At 36.6% G+C, this 18,084-nt stretch overlaps 1 long non-coding RNA gene across 1 annotated transcript; it reads left to right on the forward strand.

Moving 5' to 3' along the window:
* Positions 1–1,960: 1,960 nt before the first annotated feature.
* On the forward strand, positions 1,961–14,627 carry LOC145584917 (uncharacterized). The gene is made up of 3 exons (XR_014100449.1): positions 1,961–2,409; positions 10,464–10,676; positions 14,021–14,627. It is a non-coding gene; the product is annotated as an uncharacterized LOC145584917 (long non-coding RNA).
* The last annotated feature ends 3,457 nt before the right edge of the window (positions 14,628–18,084 follow it).

Genomic DNA, 18,084 nt, shown 5'->3' on the forward strand with positions numbered 1-18,084 from the left:
AGAAGAAAAGAAGAGAATTGGTGTGAAGAATGTGAGAGGTATGGAGGGGTATTTATAGGCTAGCTCATGCAAAAATTATAGCAAGAGAATGTGGGAAGAATTATGGCAAGTAGGGTTTAAGGGATTACTTGGAGAAGTGAGTAAAAGAATTAAGGAAAGTTTGGATATTAAGGTGATTGTGTATAATTGAATATGGAATGTATGTATGTCATGAAAAATAATAAGGAAATTGGAATTACTTGGGGAATAATTAAGAAGAATGAATGGCAAGAAAATATGATGATTAGATATTAAAAAGATGGAGAAATAGAATTAAGAAAAATAAGAGATTTTGGGAGATAATTAAAAATACAATTTTACCAAATAAATTCCCCCAAAATAATTCAAAAAGGCCAAAAATATTGAGCTTACCATAGCTCAAATTTTTGGATTCCTCTAGATATATTTAGGAAGATTTTGCTCGGTTTTCAAGGAATAAAATAATTCTATAAATAATATAGAACAAATAAATAAATAATTAATTAATTAAATACCAATTATTTACCAATAAATAACCAAGAAAATCAGATTTTCCATTCATGGAAAATCTGAAATTCCTTAACTCCTTATTGAGATTTTTCGGCCATATTAAATAATTAATAAAATATTATTTTGCTTTAATTAAAATATCCGAAATATGTAAATAATCCGGTTTTTTAAAATAAGATAAATGGATAATAAATCTTATCCAAAATAATGATTAGTTTTCAAAATACTTTTGGCGCCAAAATTCAAATATTATTTTGGCTCCAAATAATAAATTTACTAAAATACCCTTAAAATAAAATAATTCCTAATTAATTAATTAGAAAATACGGGGTATTACAATGCACTTATTAAATCATTAAAATCTGTAATTATTGATAAGCAAAAATTATGAAAAGTCGATATTTTGAAAGGATATAACGTGACGAATCTAAAAAGATCCCACATGGCTATATTTTTCATTACTCCGTATGTATAAAGCACAAAACACAGTCAAAGAGAAGTGTGTGAATAGTGCTAAATTCAAAATGTGTCGACTAAAAAAAACAGAGGTAGTAAAACCTATTAATAATAATATTATTATAATATATATTAATAATAGTTATTGATATTTACAAGTAATAAATCAATTAAACAAATGAAAACATTAATAAATGAAGCTACGGTACGTCAAAACTCCAAAACATCCGTTTAATTTTAACCTACATTAATAAGTTAGGCCCAGCAGAAAAAAAAAAAAAAAAAAAAAATCTAGTACTAACAAACTACAATCTAAGCTCGATACTACTCATTGGACTAATATTGGGGGTCGGCATCTTGATCCATTTAGGAGCTCCTTGACTCCTAAGGTAATGTCTTCACCCTTTTTTTTTTCTTTGTTATCTTTTTTGTTTATATTAATCAATAATTTTATTGGGGTTTTTTTTTTATTTTTTATTTTTTATTTTTTTTAATAATATTTGTATGTCATTTAAAAGATGGTGCAAGCTCTTATATCTTTATAAGGTTGGCTCCGTCCTAGGAAAGATACTGTATACTCCTACCTTTTTGAACTTCGCGTAGTATTTATGTTATTACAAGTACTAGGTGTCCTTATATGTAATCCCACCCGATATGTCCCAATAATCTACTAAATAATTTGTTAAGTTGACCTAACCCAACCCGATCTGGACTCGATAAATCTTGACCCGAATGTGATCTGATCCGACCTAAAGTGGATAAAAAGGATAATTTTGAACAAAATATATTCGACCCGAATAGATCTGACCCTAATAAACCCGACCCAAATTCTATCCGGTTATCCGAATTTGACAACACGGTTTTACTCGGTTATAAAGTCTTTATCATAAAAAAATGACAAAATTAAATCTGCTAACAAGACCCGGAATTGATGGGTCATCTAATCTCTCTTCCCTCTTCCTTCATTTTTCTTATCTCTCTTTTCCAAAGCTGTTGGGCCTGCCCCAGATACTAGACTAGTCGTAAACATTAATTTTCCTTATTTTTTTTTTGAAAGAATTATCCTATTTTCCTCTGGTAAGCATTGAATGGTTTCAAGTTTCAACAGCCCCTTTCTTCATTTTCGTTCAAAAAAAAAAAAAAAAAAAAAAGAAAGATTAGGTTGGGTTTGTTATAAATGGCTCAATAAACCATAAAGCTGATTTTTGCACCAAAATTCAAACTTCCTTTGCTACTCAAGCCATTAATTTTCGACGTCATAGGTCACTGTTTGTGCAAATTTTTGATGAAATCAATCAATCAATCTGCAAGTATGTTAGAAGAGATAATATATTGAAATCTGTTGCTAGTAATATATTGAGAGCCGAAGAGAGTGGGAAGAAACTAAAATTAAACAGGGAAAACAGATGCGCTCACTCTCTGGAGGTATGTTTAGTTAATTGAATTTTTGTTAATGCATGTAATGTTTGAGAATTTTGTTGAATTTCTAGTATCAATTTTGTCGAGTTTTTGTTAATTCATGTAATGTTGAATTTTTTTTTGGTTCGTTAACACCCCTGTTTGGGCCCAATCCATGTCCTAAGCCCAATGTATCCGAAATGACGAAAATATCCTTTCATGGTCCAACCCATTATTAATCATCATAATGTACGAGTTTACCCCTAATCTATCTAATCAAGTACAAGACTACCACCTGAAAGTACAAATATAAATAACTCTCCAATCAATAATAATGGTAAATTTTTCCTAATTCTTTCTCTACTTTCTCTCTCTAAGTACTCTATCTAGAAAGTACATTCGCTGACTTAAGCATCGGAGGGGCTTTCCCTGGTCACACCCCCAAGGCAGCTAAGCTTCCTTGTTTTGCAGGTCGGACCTTCGGACGTGCAAGCGGAGCCCTCAGACTTACTAGCCGAGCGGAGCTAAAAGGATACCCATGCATTCGGACAATAGCCTTAGGACAGCTTGATATACCTTGTAATACTATAAGACTCCCAGGAGCATTCTGTTTTCGAAAACAGGTGGCGCCGTCTGTGGGGATAAGAAACAAAAAGCTATGGTAAATACTAGGCGTCCCCGTACGTATCAAGATGCTACTAGAAAAGCTTCGATTATCTCAGATCGACATAAGCATGAAGTCGAGGAAATTGTACCCCAAGCTCTTGGCACTTGGTCTAACTCGCTAAATCAAGCCATCTCTCAACTATGCGTTACAAGCAAACAAGCAGGGAATGACATGCCTAGCCAAGGGCTATGCTTCTATCAACCCCTCGGCATGCCTAGTCGAAGGCCATGTTGTTATCATCTCCTCAGCATGCCTAGCCGTGGGCCATGCTTCTATCAACCGCCTCGACATGCCTAGCCGGGGGCCATGATTCTATCAACCCCTCGACATGCCTAGCCAGAGGCGGCCATGCTTCTATCAACCCCTCGGCATGCCTAGTCGGGGGCTATGCATCTATCAACCCCTCGGCATGCCTAGTCGAGAATTATGCATCTATCAACCCTTCCTCGGTTTGCATCTATCAACCCCTCAGCATGCCTAGCCGGGGGCCATACTTTTATCAACCCCTCGGCATGCCTAGCCGGGGGCCATGCTTTTATCAACCCCTTGGCATGCCTAGCCGGGGGATATGCTTTTATCAACCCCCCGGCATGCCTAGCCGGGGCCCATGCTTCTATCAACCCTTCGACATGCCTAGCCGAGGGTCGTGCTTCTATCAACCCCTCGGCATGCCTAGCCATGGAGAATACCTAGGCGGTGGCCATGTATTTATCAACCCCTCAACATGCCTAGCCGGGGACTATGCATTTATCAACCCCTCCCCGGCTTGTATTTATCAACCCCTCGGCATGCCTAGCTGGGGGCCATACTTTTATCAACCCCTCGACATGCCTAGCCGAGGGCCATTCCTCTATCAACCTCTCGGCATGCCAAGCCGAGGGCCATGCTGCTATGATTTCCTCGGCATGCCTAGCCGCGGGCTATGCATCTATCAACCCTTCAGCATGCCTAGTCGGAGGCTATGCTTCTATCAACCGCCTCGACATGCCTACCCAGGTGCAATGCTTCTATCAACCGCCTCGGCATGCCTATCCAATCTAGAGGTATGCCTCTATCATCTTCTCGGCATGCCTAGCCGAGGGATATACTTCTATCAACTGCCTCGGCGTGCCTAGCCGAGGGCAATGCTTTTATTATCTTCTCGACATGCCTAGCTGAAGGTTATGCTTCTATCAACTACCTCGACATCCCTAGCCGAGGGCTATGCTTCTATCATCTCCTTGAGGGCTATGCTTCTATCATCTCCTCGACAAGCTTCTATTATATCCTCATCATGCCTAGCCGAGGGATATGCATCTATCAACCTTTCATTATGCCTAGCCGAAGGCTATGCATCTATCAACCCCTCAGCATGCCTAGCCGAGGGATATGCTTCTATCAATCCCTTAACATGCCTAGCTAAGAGTAATGCTAAGGTGTAAGCACCCCTCTTGAAGATGAACTTTACAAGATCAAGGAGGTCACTCACTCAAGGGTCTTTCGCTCACAATTTTCAATCATGAATATTTATATGGTTGAGCCGAAAACCGACATGCTTGGAATGTCAACTTAAGAAGATTTTGTGTTTTAGCAAATCTCATCTAACAATGATACCATAGGGGCAATAGTAGTCGATATTAGGAGATCTTTTCTTTTAATAAAGCATCATTGTAAGAAGTAAAATCAGCCACCAACAGGTCTAAGCGCTCGAGAACTTACTCAGCTCTATTCTTAAAAAGCTCCGGGCCTCCCTGCATATAGTACACCCCGAGTCGCTAACTAACGTTACCAATAACAAGTTTGTTCCAATGTTTGGGGCAAGATGCTAGCCTATACTCAACGTTTGAGATAGTGTCCAGGCGAATCGCTAAAATAACAAAAGGCTCGTTTAGCCCTCGACCTATCCAAAAAGTTGGGATATCTTACGTCTCATATATTTATAACTTAGGGCTCGTTTTGCCCTAGGCCTATCCTAAAAGTTGGGATAGCCTAACGCTCATACATATATGACAAGGGTCTCGTTCAGCCCTTAGCCTATCCCAAAAGTTGGGATAACCTACATCTCATACATATATAACAAGGGGCTCGTTTAGCCCTCAACCTATCTCAAGATTTGGGATAATGTACTTCTCCTTAGCCTGTCCTAAAAGTTGGGATGACCTACTTCTCATACATCTATAACAAGGGGCTCGTTTTTCCCCCATCCTCTCTCAAGGTTTGGGAGAGCGTACCCCTCTTATAACAATAACATAGGGCTCGTTTAGCCCGTAGCCTATCCCTATGATTAGAATAGAATACCTCTCATCTATTTTCATTAAAAGGCTTACTTCGACCGGACGATCTCTTCAATGCAAGTCAAGCGCACCCCGAGGACTAGATTCTACAACATCAACAAAATTCAAAAGTTAGAAATAATCATCAAGCAAGCCAACAAAACATTCAGCATAAGAAAAATCTCATGGGTTTATGATAAAATAAAAAGCTAGGCATACCCCATGCTCTTAGCGTCGCTATCCTAGGCTCATCTCCCAGCTTATCTATGTCACCCCTCAACCTTGGGTCATTTTTAGCAAGGTAATGCATGTCAAGCTCTCGGGCAAGTGGCCTAGCTTGAGCACGATCTTGGTATTTGAAATAAGGCCCTCGGCCTAGAGTGGGCGTGACCCTCAGCATGACAAGCCAAGCCCTCGGCATCTCTCAGCCTAGAATTGGACTTTAACTCCTTCGCTCAGCCTATTCAATGACTCTCTCAGCTTGGCCTCCCACCGTTTGGCCTATTCAATCATTCTCTCAGCTTGGCCTCCCTCTGCTTACTCTCTCAACTTGGCCCCCCTCTGCTTACTCTCTCAACTTGGCCTTCCTCCGCTTGGCCTACTGAGTTACTCTCTCAGCTTGGCCTTCCTCCGCTCGGCCTATTGAGTTACTCTCTCATCTCGGCCTCCCTCCTCTCGGCCTATTCAATCACTCTCTCAGCTTGGCCTCCCTCAGCTTGGCCTATTGAGTCACTCTCTCAGCTCAGCCTCCCTTCACTTGGCCTATTCAATCATTCTCTCATCTTGGTCTTCCTTTGCTCGGCCTATTCAATCACTCTCTCATTACCGCCTCCCTCCACTTAAGGTATAAAATTCTTGGGATTATTTTGAAGAGTACCTCCGCTTGGGGGTATAAAGTCACTTGGTTTATTTCTCAAAGTACCTCCGCCTGGGGGTATAAGTCAGTTTATTTATTTCTCAAAATACCTTTGCCTGAGGGGATAAAGCACTTGATTTATGCTCAAATGTACCTCGACTTAGGGTCTAAAGTACTTGGTTTATTTCTCAAACTTACCTCCGGCCGAGGAATAAAGCTTATTCGGTTTTTTCTCAAGGTATCTTTGCCCGAGAAATAAAGCTTATTGGGTTTTTTTTCTCAAGGTATCTCCGGTTGGGGTAGTAAATCTTTTTAATTTGGGTTTTCTCTTAAGATATATCTCGACTTAGCCTCATGCTACCTCTTAGCTTGGTATATTGGGCTTTCAAGCTCAAGAAGGTCGAACACTCGAGGTTTATCTCTTGGCTAGACTGCCTGCTATCCCCTCGGCAGAGCTGCCTCCCTCTTAGCTAGTACCCCAGGCCCTCGGCCAGTCAGCATATCATAAAAAGAAATAATAAAAAAAAGGAGAGAAGTTCTTTCCCTCAGCTATGCATATCAAGATTTTCGTGTCACAAGGAATACCATCGAAATTTTCAATTACAAAAATAACAACTCATAAAGAATCGAAAGAAGGACGGAGCATATCTCTGAAAATTGGCCCTCTTGGCATACCAGCTACCCTCTCGGCTATGCACCAGATGTAACTCTCAGTAGATCATCAACATTGGATATGCTCTCGTTTGTCAACAAGTGTTCATCTATCATCAAGCCTACCTCTCGGACTATTTTACAACAAGTTAGCTCTTGCAATTAAAATGCTTCTAATGCATTGCTTGGGATTGGTTTTCACCCTTGCAAGTCGCTTGGGGCTCCTTTTAGCTCTCGGGTACGCTTGGAGCTTGTTTCAGCCCTCGGGTATGCCTAAAAGCCATTTCGGCTCACATGGACAACCACTCAACTTCTATTATGCTTATATCGTATGATATCTGAAGTTCGTGTGATCTCGTTCACACATCACGCGTGGGGCTAAATGTTTCCCCTCCATGGTCCAGCCCATTATTAATCATCATAAAGTATGGGTTTACCCCTAATCTATCTAATCAAGTACAAGACTACCACCTGAAAGTACAACTATAAATAGCTCTCCAATCATTAATGATGGTAACTTTTTCTTGATTCTCTCTCTACTTTCCCTCTCTAAGTACTCTCTCTACTTTCTCTCTCTAGAAAGTACATTCGCTGACTTAAGCATCGGAGGGGCTTTCTCGGGTCACACCCAGGGCAGCTAACCTTCCTTGTTTTGCAGGTCGGACCTTTGGACGTGCAAGCGGAGCCCTCAGACTTACTAGCCGAGCGGAGCTAAAAGGATACCCATGCATTCGGACAATAGCCTTAGGACATCTTGATATACCATGTAATACTATAAGACTCCCAGGAGCATTTTGTTTCCGGAAACAACCCCTGTTAAAATTCATCCTTTTGCATGTCTTGTTAGAACTAGTAATTAGGAACCCCTTAATGAGATAGAATAGGAGCAGCTTGAAGAAATTATCCTTACTTTCTTGATCCTCAAGTCAGTGGCATGAATCTTGAAGAAATTCTGAGTTTTTTTACCTCCAAACGTAACTAATACCTCATGAACAATTTTAATTTGGCTGATGTTTAATGAAGGAGTAAGTAGTTTGGATCCAATTTGAAAATCTGAGTTAAAATAATCAACTCTATATTTTTTTTAATTTATTTTATTTGTTATTATTAATTCCCATTTCTAATTATTCCTCCCATTTGACCTCGTGTTTATATTCCTTTCCCAACATTGAAGTTATTATAAGATTAGTATAATTTAACCTACTTATAATAAGGAGTTAAAGGATGTCTATTTAGAACTTCTTTTGCTTACTATGATACAGAAAGTGAGAAAGCGAGCCAACATAACCACGAAATCTGAACGTTTATTTAGAGTGAAGAATTCGAGTAGAATTTGTGAGAATTACAGCGAAGAATTTGAATAGCAATAGATGTTTAGGAATCGTGCCAACTTCCCTTGCGTACATTGTTCCATCGACCAGAGGCTGTTCACCTTGGAGACCTGATGTGGTTTTGGAGTTGATCAATAAACATACATAATTTACCCACATTGATCGGATCTTAAATTGGGGTGAGCAGCTTCAGATGGCGGTTTTAGAGTTGATCAATAAGGCATCCGTTTGTTATGAGGAATGCTATATTCGCTATCATGGCTATCTATAAGCTTCTACTAAGAGAGCAGCTCTTGGGAGATGCAGTGGAGACCATTGAGAAGGTGCTCTCCACTGATTAAGATCCATCAGCAAAGAGGAATGCATTCCACATGCTCTTTACATGTGCCTAAGAAAGGGCAATTCGCTACCTATTTACCCACAATGATCGGATCTTAAATTGGGGTGAGCAGCTCCAAATGGTGGTTTTGGATTTAATCAATAAGGTTTGTTAGACCAATTAGGACGAGAAGGGGAAGTACATATAGATCATTATATCTTTGCTCATGCCCCTTCAACAATTGTCATTGATTCTCTCATCGAACCCTATCACATAAATAACACACTTATTAAGTAAAGACGAATTCGAGAGAGAATAAAGGAGTTGGATTATTTGAAGAAGAAGGAGGTGAATGAGGGGGTGATGTTGAGGGAGAGAGGATGATGGATTTGATGAAAAGAGAAATTCGATAGAGAATGGAGGAGTTGGAGTTGAAGGAGAACGAGGTGAATGAAGGGGTGATGTTAAGGGAGAAGGGGATGATGAGGCGTGAAGAGGGGTTGGATTTGAGGGAATGGCAAATTGGAGAGCAAATGGAGAACATTTTTTTTGATTATCATACTTAATTTCGATTATATTTCAAAAGTGTGAACAATTAATAAGTTTAAATAGGTAAGATACATGCTTGTATGCAGGTGTTGGTGCTCAATCATCTTATTCATCAAACATTCTTAACGCCTACCAAAATAATGAGTTATTTACAGTGGAAAGAATCGAAAAGAACAAAATTGTGTAGGAGGTAATAAGATTCACGAAAAGTAGTTCATTTAAGAGTATATCTTAGAAGACTATATACTAAAGTGAAAGGATCTTGGTTAAGGGTTACGCGAATGGGGTGTTTTTTGATGGTTAGATTGGACTCCCCTCTTATTTTTCAATTATGGAATCCTAGCATTAATAAGTTCACATCAATACGAGAATGTCCTTTTTTAAAAAATGAACATTTTTGCCATAGTCAAGGGCGGATCCATGTTCAATGTGATGGAATCAATTAACCCAACTTATTTTTTAAAAAATTTGTTATTACAAATATTTTAAAAATGAAAAAATAATAAATTATTTAACGTACATAGAATTATTTAATAAGAGAAAAGTGATATAAAATTATGAGTAATCTATCAATACCAATAATTTTATGTATCAATAAATGACCCCACATATTATGGATAATTTTAATCATTATTAAAGGTTTTATGCATATTTTTAAGAAAAATATCGGTCCGTTTCAAGGCCCCACTCTAACGGCTAAATCTATCAACCTTTTTAATTAAACAATCTATAGAAATCAATGAGCTCCCCACTGTTCTAAAGCCAATTTGCAATCAAATTCCTCTGTCAGATTAAAGTTATAATTTTAGAAAGGAAGGTGATTGGAAGCCAAAGTACTTAATTTGAATTTGACGGCAATTGAAGGTTTGATTTCTGCATCTTAACAATTAAATTTTCATCGGAATTGTGTATTAATGTTTGATTTTGGGTGGGGACTATGGGCCTAACAACGAACCTAAGCATATCACTCCCACTTTTTTTTGGTTGGAACACCAAAAGACTTTAAAGCTCCATAACTTAATCTCAATGTCTATTGTGGGTTCAAATCTTCTATCTTAAGTTGTAACATTAACATCATCATTAATAATAATGACATCTCCATTACATTTTCAATACATTTTTGGGAGCAGTTCAACGCAAACCGCTTGCCATTTAATGTTTGATTTGATTTTTTTTTTTTTTTTTTTTTTTTTTTTTTTTTTTTTTTTTTGTAGGGATTACGAATTGGATTTTAATAACTTGTCCCCATTTGGGGCTTCCCATTTAATTTTTTCTACTAGTGTAAGTTGTATCATTAGTATTAAGGTTATTTAGTATTGTGAGATGAACCTAGTCTACATGTTTTAATGTAGTATAGTCTGGATGTTTCTTTTAATAAGAATGTTTTATTTCAGTAAGAATGTTTTATCTTAGTGTGGATGTTTTATTCTAGTAAGGATGTTTTATCGTAATGTAGGGAATATTTCAAGCATTACCCCAAACTTGAACCCCACTCCAATCATACACTTAAGCATGGTGGCGTCCAAAGGGAAGGAAGCTAGAGCAAAAGAGTCGCCAACAAGTTTTAGGAACTTGTAAACCGTTCACAAGGTGAAGATTACACCCCTTAACGATCCATGAGATCGTCAACTCCAAAAGGTCTTGAACCAAATAGGGTTCGGGGATGAAGGTACAAATCCAACCTAAAAGAGATTGAACCTGTCCTAAATAGGCCTCTACTTCATTCTTCTCGTATTCATGTGCGCTTTCTGACTAACATGCAATCAACAAATTAACCCTAAACCTGTTTATCTATGTTGGTTGAATTTAATGCACAAATAAAACTATTATTGGCGATCACTTGAATTATAATCATATTAAATCTAAACAAGATTATTAATTATCTTATTAAGCGTGATTACAAGTACAAATTCCCTTTAAACATGCATAAAAGGTGTGATCAAGCAACATAACAATAATCATCACGATAATAATCATAAAAACAATCATGTTAATAATAAAGCATAATAATAGCAAGATCCTAGGCATGATACTAACAAGATTAATAACAAACCCTAGCATATCATTAAGCATTAAAGATCAAAGCTTTAAACCTAACATGATACTAACATGATATTAGAAAAGAGTAAAAGGCACCCTAAACATGCTAATAGAAAGCAATAAAAACATCCTAACATGATACTAGGAATTAAACAAATTTAAACATACTTTTTACAAGAATAGAGCAATAAGATTACATACTTTGATGCCTCGTACCTCTTTCTAATAACAAAATACACGCGTTAGTAACTTCAAGGAAAATATAAAATTAAACAATTAAATTAAATAATTGAAATAGAGATTAGGGACCGAACCCTCAGAAATTATAACCTTTCACGTCTAGGGCGAAGGCAATTTCGAACTTGGCTAGGTGTGTCCAATGCTAATGTATGAGGAATTGTGTTTGTGAAAAGGGTTGGTTTAGAAAGAGAGAGAGAATCAATAAATCCTTGATGAGATTTGATTGTAGATGATTAAAAAAAGGGAGATATGACCTCTATTTATAGGAAAAAAGAGAGTCGAAGAATAAGAAAAGAATCCGAATTCGAATCGAAATAAAACTCGTTGGTCAGCAGTTTTTGCAGATTTTGTTTTTATCATAACTTTTGATCCAGAACTTCAAATAAGTCATATAATATGTCGTTGGAAAGATCTTGAAGTCTAATTTTGCAACCCAATTAGAATAATATTAAAATATTTTGTAGATAAAAAGATATGGCCGAAATAGTGGGGCGGTATCAGTTTTGGATAGAGTTTCGTATTCCTTTCATATCTTTTTCGTTATAGCTCGGAATTAATATTATAATATATCATTGGAAAGATAATTTCAAAATCTATCCAACCATATAAGATTTGGATAAAAATTATGAGGCACGAAAATAATATCTGACTGTCTTTGAGCATCTTTAAATTCGAATAGAATTAGGATTTAAAAAAGGAAAGTTTTAAAAAAGGAAAGTTTTTATTCAATTTCAAACTCTATGATTTTATTTTTTCAAAAAGGATAATTAAGATCTTTTAGAATCTTATGAAAGCTTCTAATTAATCCTAATTAGTTTAGGAATAGGATTAAACCCTTGGACCCTCCACATGATCATTGGGTCGTAGGTAAAATCCGGTTTGGGCCCAGTTTAGTATTTTGGCCATAACTTCCTCATTATTCATCGGAATTGGGCTTATAATATATCTTTGGAAAGGTCTTTTCAAGTCCCATCCAACTACACATTATTGGACCCATATCATGGACCAAACTAAACTGGACCGGACGTTTTCATAAATAGAGTAACAAAAGAAATATTTTCAAAAACAGAAAGAAGAGATATTTTAATAAAAACATCCTCATCACTAGACTTTTCACACTTTTGCTTTGTTAGATAATCAAATGACATGAAAGGTATTCATCACTGGGTTTGGTTTTGGGGAGACACATTTGGGTGTCTACACGTAATATGGATGTTTTATTCTAGTAAGGATGTTTTATTGTAGTATGGATGTCTTATCATAGTATGGATGTTTGTTCCTATTCTACATGTTTTTCTAGTCTAGATGTTTTCTTCTAGTAAGATGTTTTAATCATTATATTTCCATCTTAAGTTGTATCATTAACATCGTCATTAATAATAATAACATCTCCATTACATTTTTGGGAGCGGTCCTATGGACACCTAAAAATGTCTTTCCAAAATCAAACCCGATGATGAACAACCTTTCACCGCCATTATTTGTCGGGTTGAGTATTTTAATATTTGAAGTTCCTAAATCCATATTTAATTCAATGCATTTCATAAACCAACCCAATTTTAAGCCCATTTTGCTAAATGATAACTTATTTTCCTCTTTTCGTGTCCACAACACAAAACTGAGCTAATCTTATTTAGTGCCCCTATAATTTTGATCCAAATATTATTTGGTTGGATAGGCCTTTCAATAAGATTTCCAATGGTATATCATAAGCCCAATTCCGATTTAAAATGAAGAAGATATAAGCAAAACACTAAACTTGGCCCAAAACTGACACCTTTTCACTAAAACAACCATATCTTAAAATTTGTATAAGATTTTGACCTGATTTTAATTGGGTTGGATATTAGACTTGATAAGATTTCCAACGATATATTATATTCCTTATTCCAAGTTACGGATCAAAAGTTATCATACTTTTAAAAACGCATGAAAAGTGGAAAATACCGTGTCATGGTAAAAATACCGTGACACGGTAAATCACGCTGTGTCGTGGCACACATGCCGTGAAACGACACTTTTTTAGGGTTTTGTTTTGCGGTGCCTTCAATTCTAGGGTTTCGTGCTTCACCCCTCATATTTTCTCTATAAATACGAACCTGATTTACTAAGTTTTGAGGCATAAAAAATCATTCTCTCTTCTCCCTCTTATGCTCTAGCTTAAATACTAGCCTCCCTATTCTCTCATAATACTTCCCCTAAGCACTCCAAGGAGTCCATACTTGACCCGATGTTCTGTCCTTAAACCAAGGTGTGAAAGGTAGAATCGACTGAGGGTTTGGACCAAGTCAACTCTCATTTAATTTAATTTAATTTCAATTTGATTAATTATTAATTGAAGTTACTAAAAATTTATTCATGATGTAGCAATTCAAGAAAACGCAGAAAATGAGTAATTAATCACTTAATTACTTATTTTTATTCTTTATTGCTAGTATCATGATTAAGGTTATTATTATGATTTGATTTGACTAATGATATTATGGTTAAATTGCTTCCAATATTAATGTTTATTCTATTGTTTACTGTTGATCATTGTGTTGCATGTTTAAACGGAATATGTAGTTGAATATAACGCCTAATAAGATAATTTGGACGATCGGTTTAGGATCCTTTTTTAATCGAAGTGATCACTAATAATTAGAATTATATGTTGCATTAACATTTAACCAATTTAGCTTAATTATAGTTGGAGAAAATTGAATATTTGTTTGCATGCCTTTGAAATCGCAGGAATTGTTTTTCACAATAAGAATCGAGTAGAGGCCATTACAGGTGAATTTGACTCCACGACTCACTTCGGACCATCATCTCCGATCCTCCTTTCATGGTTCTGAACCATATGGAGTTAGTAATCTCATGGATTATGAATGGGGTGTAACCTTCACAGGCCAATTGTTGTTGCCTATCGTTGTCTCTTATTCGTGGTTGCCTTAAATGATCTGTGAACGGTTTACAAGTTCCTTAAAAACTTGTTGGCGGCTCCCTACTTTGCTTTGTCCCTAATCGTGTCCCTAATCGTATATGTCAATTCCCACTTCCAATGAGTGCCAAGCATATTCACTCCATGCTTTACGTAGGAGCGCTTCGAACGACGCCCACAGGTTCATATCAAACCGCTTGCCATTTGATGTATGATGTTTTTTTTTGGGTGGGTTTTTGTAGGGATTTCGAAGCTAATTTTAATAACTGCTCCCCATTTGGGGCTTCCCATTTAATTTTTTCTGGAAGTGTAAGTTTTATCATTAGTATTAAGGTTATTTAGTATTATGAGATGAACATAGTCTGCATGTTTTATTGTAGTATCGATGTTTATTCCTGGTTTGGATATTTTTCTAGTCTGGATGTTTTCTTTGAGTAAGGATGTTTTATCTTAGTGTGGATGTTTTATTTTAGTAAGGATTTTTTTTTATAGTATTACGGATGTTTGTTCCTACTCTAGTTGCTTTTCTAGTCTAGATGTTTTATTCAAGTAAAGATGTTTTATCTTAGTACGGATGTTTTATGGTGGTATGGATGTTTGTTCCTACTTTGGATGGTTTTCTAGTGTAGATGTTTTCTTCTAGTAAGGATGTTTTAATCATTATATTTATATCCTAAGTTATATCATTAATAATAATAACATCTCCATTACATTTTTGGGAGCGGTTCAACCCAAACCGCTTGCCATTTGATGTCTAATGTTTTTTTTAGTGGGTTTTCGTACGGATTTCGAAGCGGATTTTAATAATTGTTCCCCATTTGAGGCTTCTCATTTACTTTTTTCTACTAGTGTAAGTTATATCATGGTTCTCCAAAACAAGTACATGTATCACTTATCAAACTAACATGACCATCAAATGTACGAAATAATTTAATCAAACCACTCCTATACTTATAATAAGAAGTTTGTGTGGGTCATGCGGGTTGGGTGAGTTTGGGCGGTCTGGGTAGGTCGTGCAGGTTGTGAGCTGTGTCGTGCGCCGTGTGAGTTGAGCGTGTAAGGTAGGCTAGGTCGTGCGAGCTGGGTCGGGTTGGGTGGGTTCACGGGTTGGGTGGGTTAAATTAAATGGGTCACAACGGGTTATGCAAGATGGGCTAAACCAAACGGGTCAAAATGAGATGGGCAAAATAGGTTGTGTCGAAAAATTTTGATCCACGACACAACATGGGCTAAACCAGGACTATGCCTGTTGGTATCAGGTCGAAACCGTGTCAGACCCATGTGACCCACCAGCCATGCAGGACAAGGTGGGCTTGGTCCAACCCGACCCACTAACCACATCAACCCCATCCAATGACAACTAAAACTAAAAATGAAATATATACACCCAATTCTAAATATTTTTCTAATTTAACAACCACAACTACCACTACTATATCTCCCTTACCTAAAGATCCAGTTTGTGCTATTTGTAAATCAATTTGAAAAAAATACAATGTTCAAAGAATTTAATGCTCTTATTGACAATAAAACATGAGAACGAGACCTAATTTTACCTGACTCGAACATGACTTAAGTACTTGAATTGACAACTTTAGGTAAAGTTGAACCCATACTGAATCTGATAAAAACGGATAATATTATTTTTTAATAAGAAATGTGAAAAAAGAAACAAAGTTTAATGATGAAAGCCTTACTTTTAAGTAGAAAGTCAATGTCTGAAACCAATGCAACACATACTTCAATTTTTAAAATTTAATACCCCCAAATCCCCCAACACACATTTAGTCATTGACAAATCACAACCCCTTCTTTCCCTCTCCTCTCTTCTAACTGCTACCCAGCTCCAACTCTGGCCTCTTCTGCCAACTGCTCAATTCACACACTACTGCAAAAAAACCCTAATAAGTCGGACTTTTAGAGTCACCTGTACATAAGGTGCGACTTATAAACCTATCGAGTCGCCTCACACTTATTCGACGACTTGTTAAATTGGGGTTAAAATCAACAAAGCACCTAACAAGTCGCCTAATATATATGAGGCGACTTGATAGGCTAACAAGTCGTCCCATATATGCATGCGACTCTATAACCTGACTTATTTGGTGGTTAAAATTAGATTTTCAAAGTCCCCTATACATAAGGTGCAACTCGAAAACTTGTCGCCTTATACATATTAGGTGACTCAATAGGTGAGTTTTGTTAGCCATGACTCTCACGTAATGAGTCTCCTAATATGTATAAGGAGACTTAATAGGTTAATGAGTCGCACTTTATATGCAGGTTGAAAATCTAATTTAAGCCACCGAATAAGTCAGGTTATAGAGTCACATGCATATATGATGCGACTTGTAAACCTATCAAGTCACCTCATATATATTAGGTGACTCGTTAGGTGTTTTGTTGATTTTAACTCCAACTTAACAAGTCGCCTAAGTAGTATGAGGCGACTCAATATGTTTACAAGTCGCACCTTATATACAGGAGACACTAAAAGTCCGACTTGTTAGGTGCTTTATTATATGACCATTACCCAATAAGCCTCCTAATACGTAAGACGCGACTCGATAGGTTGATTCTTACAATATATTTAAAATAGTTATTTATATATATATATATCTATATATATATATAAAGTAAATTTGGCACAATGGCAAGAACTTCAACCTTCCAGGCAAAGAACCAGAGATCAAGCATGCTAAGTAGCATAAACATTGACATTATATGAGCTAACAAAAGTAGTTGGAAAAAATGTTGATTTTTTTACGTGTCGCCTCTTTCAACACAAGCGACACCATAGATTAACCTATTGAGTCGCCTCTGTCAACACAAGTGACACAATAGCTTAACCTATAGAGTTGCATAACAACTAATAGGAGACTTATGTAAAAGCTATCGAGTTTCCTATGAGGCGACTTATAAAGTTGGAAGCTATTGTATCGGTGGCTGTAGAGTCGCCTTTGAGGCGACTCGTTAGGTCATTTACAGATGACTCGATAGGGGTTTTTTGTAGTAGTGACAAGACCCCGCTTGCCCACTCAACCTCGTCAGCGTCGCCCACTCGCCCTCGTCGTTAATGGCCAGCCATCAGCGTCGCCCACTCGCCCTCGTCGTTTAAAGTCTACTCAATTTTCCTCGTCAAAGACATAGTCTTCACTATTCAATAATTCGAGTTTTTTAAAATTGTTTTTGAAGTTAATATTAATAATTCAGTTTTTTTTAATTATTTTAATATTATTAATTGAAGTTTATATATTGTTAATTGAATATTTGAAGTTGTTAAATCATTGAAATGGCAGATTAAATTTTTTATTGATTGGAATTTGATTTTTAAATACTTCGAAATAGTTCATATTGTTGTTTGAATTGTTGAATTTTTGGTTGAGTTATTGATGTTGTTATGTTTAAATTTGGTTTGTGCCCTCTGTGTTTTTGTGGTAAAAAATGAAACTGTTAAACTATTTTGATCCGCCACTATAGTCGTATCCTAGGCTTGTTGTTGTGCTTAGAAATTTAATTTTAGAATTACATTGTCTCTATGTAGTCGTATCCTTCTAATTTGCTTGAATCTACTTCATAATCTTGGTTCTTTTTGGTGATTGATAATTCAAATTAGCAGATTGTTACTCTGCTAATATGCCATACTGGCTACATCATTCTTAAAGTTTAAGTTTTACTTACTTACAACAATGATTAAAATAACCCGTATAATCACAGCCATGAGAAAGAGGAGTATAACAATGATAGAGAAGATGAATGGGTTTCCTCTAGTTTACGGTTATATAAAGAAGGGGAAAAGATTTTGGAGGGAAAAAATGGTTAAAGTTTGGAGGGAAAGAAATATGTAAGGGTGTAGTAGTAATTGTATTACCTA

This window comes from Chenopodium album, chromosome 16, assembly GCF_948465745.1.
Source record: "Chenopodium album chromosome 16, dcCheAlbu1.1, whole genome shotgun sequence".
Classification (NCBI taxonomy): domain Eukaryota; kingdom Viridiplantae; phylum Streptophyta; class Magnoliopsida; order Caryophyllales; family Amaranthaceae; genus Chenopodium; species Chenopodium album.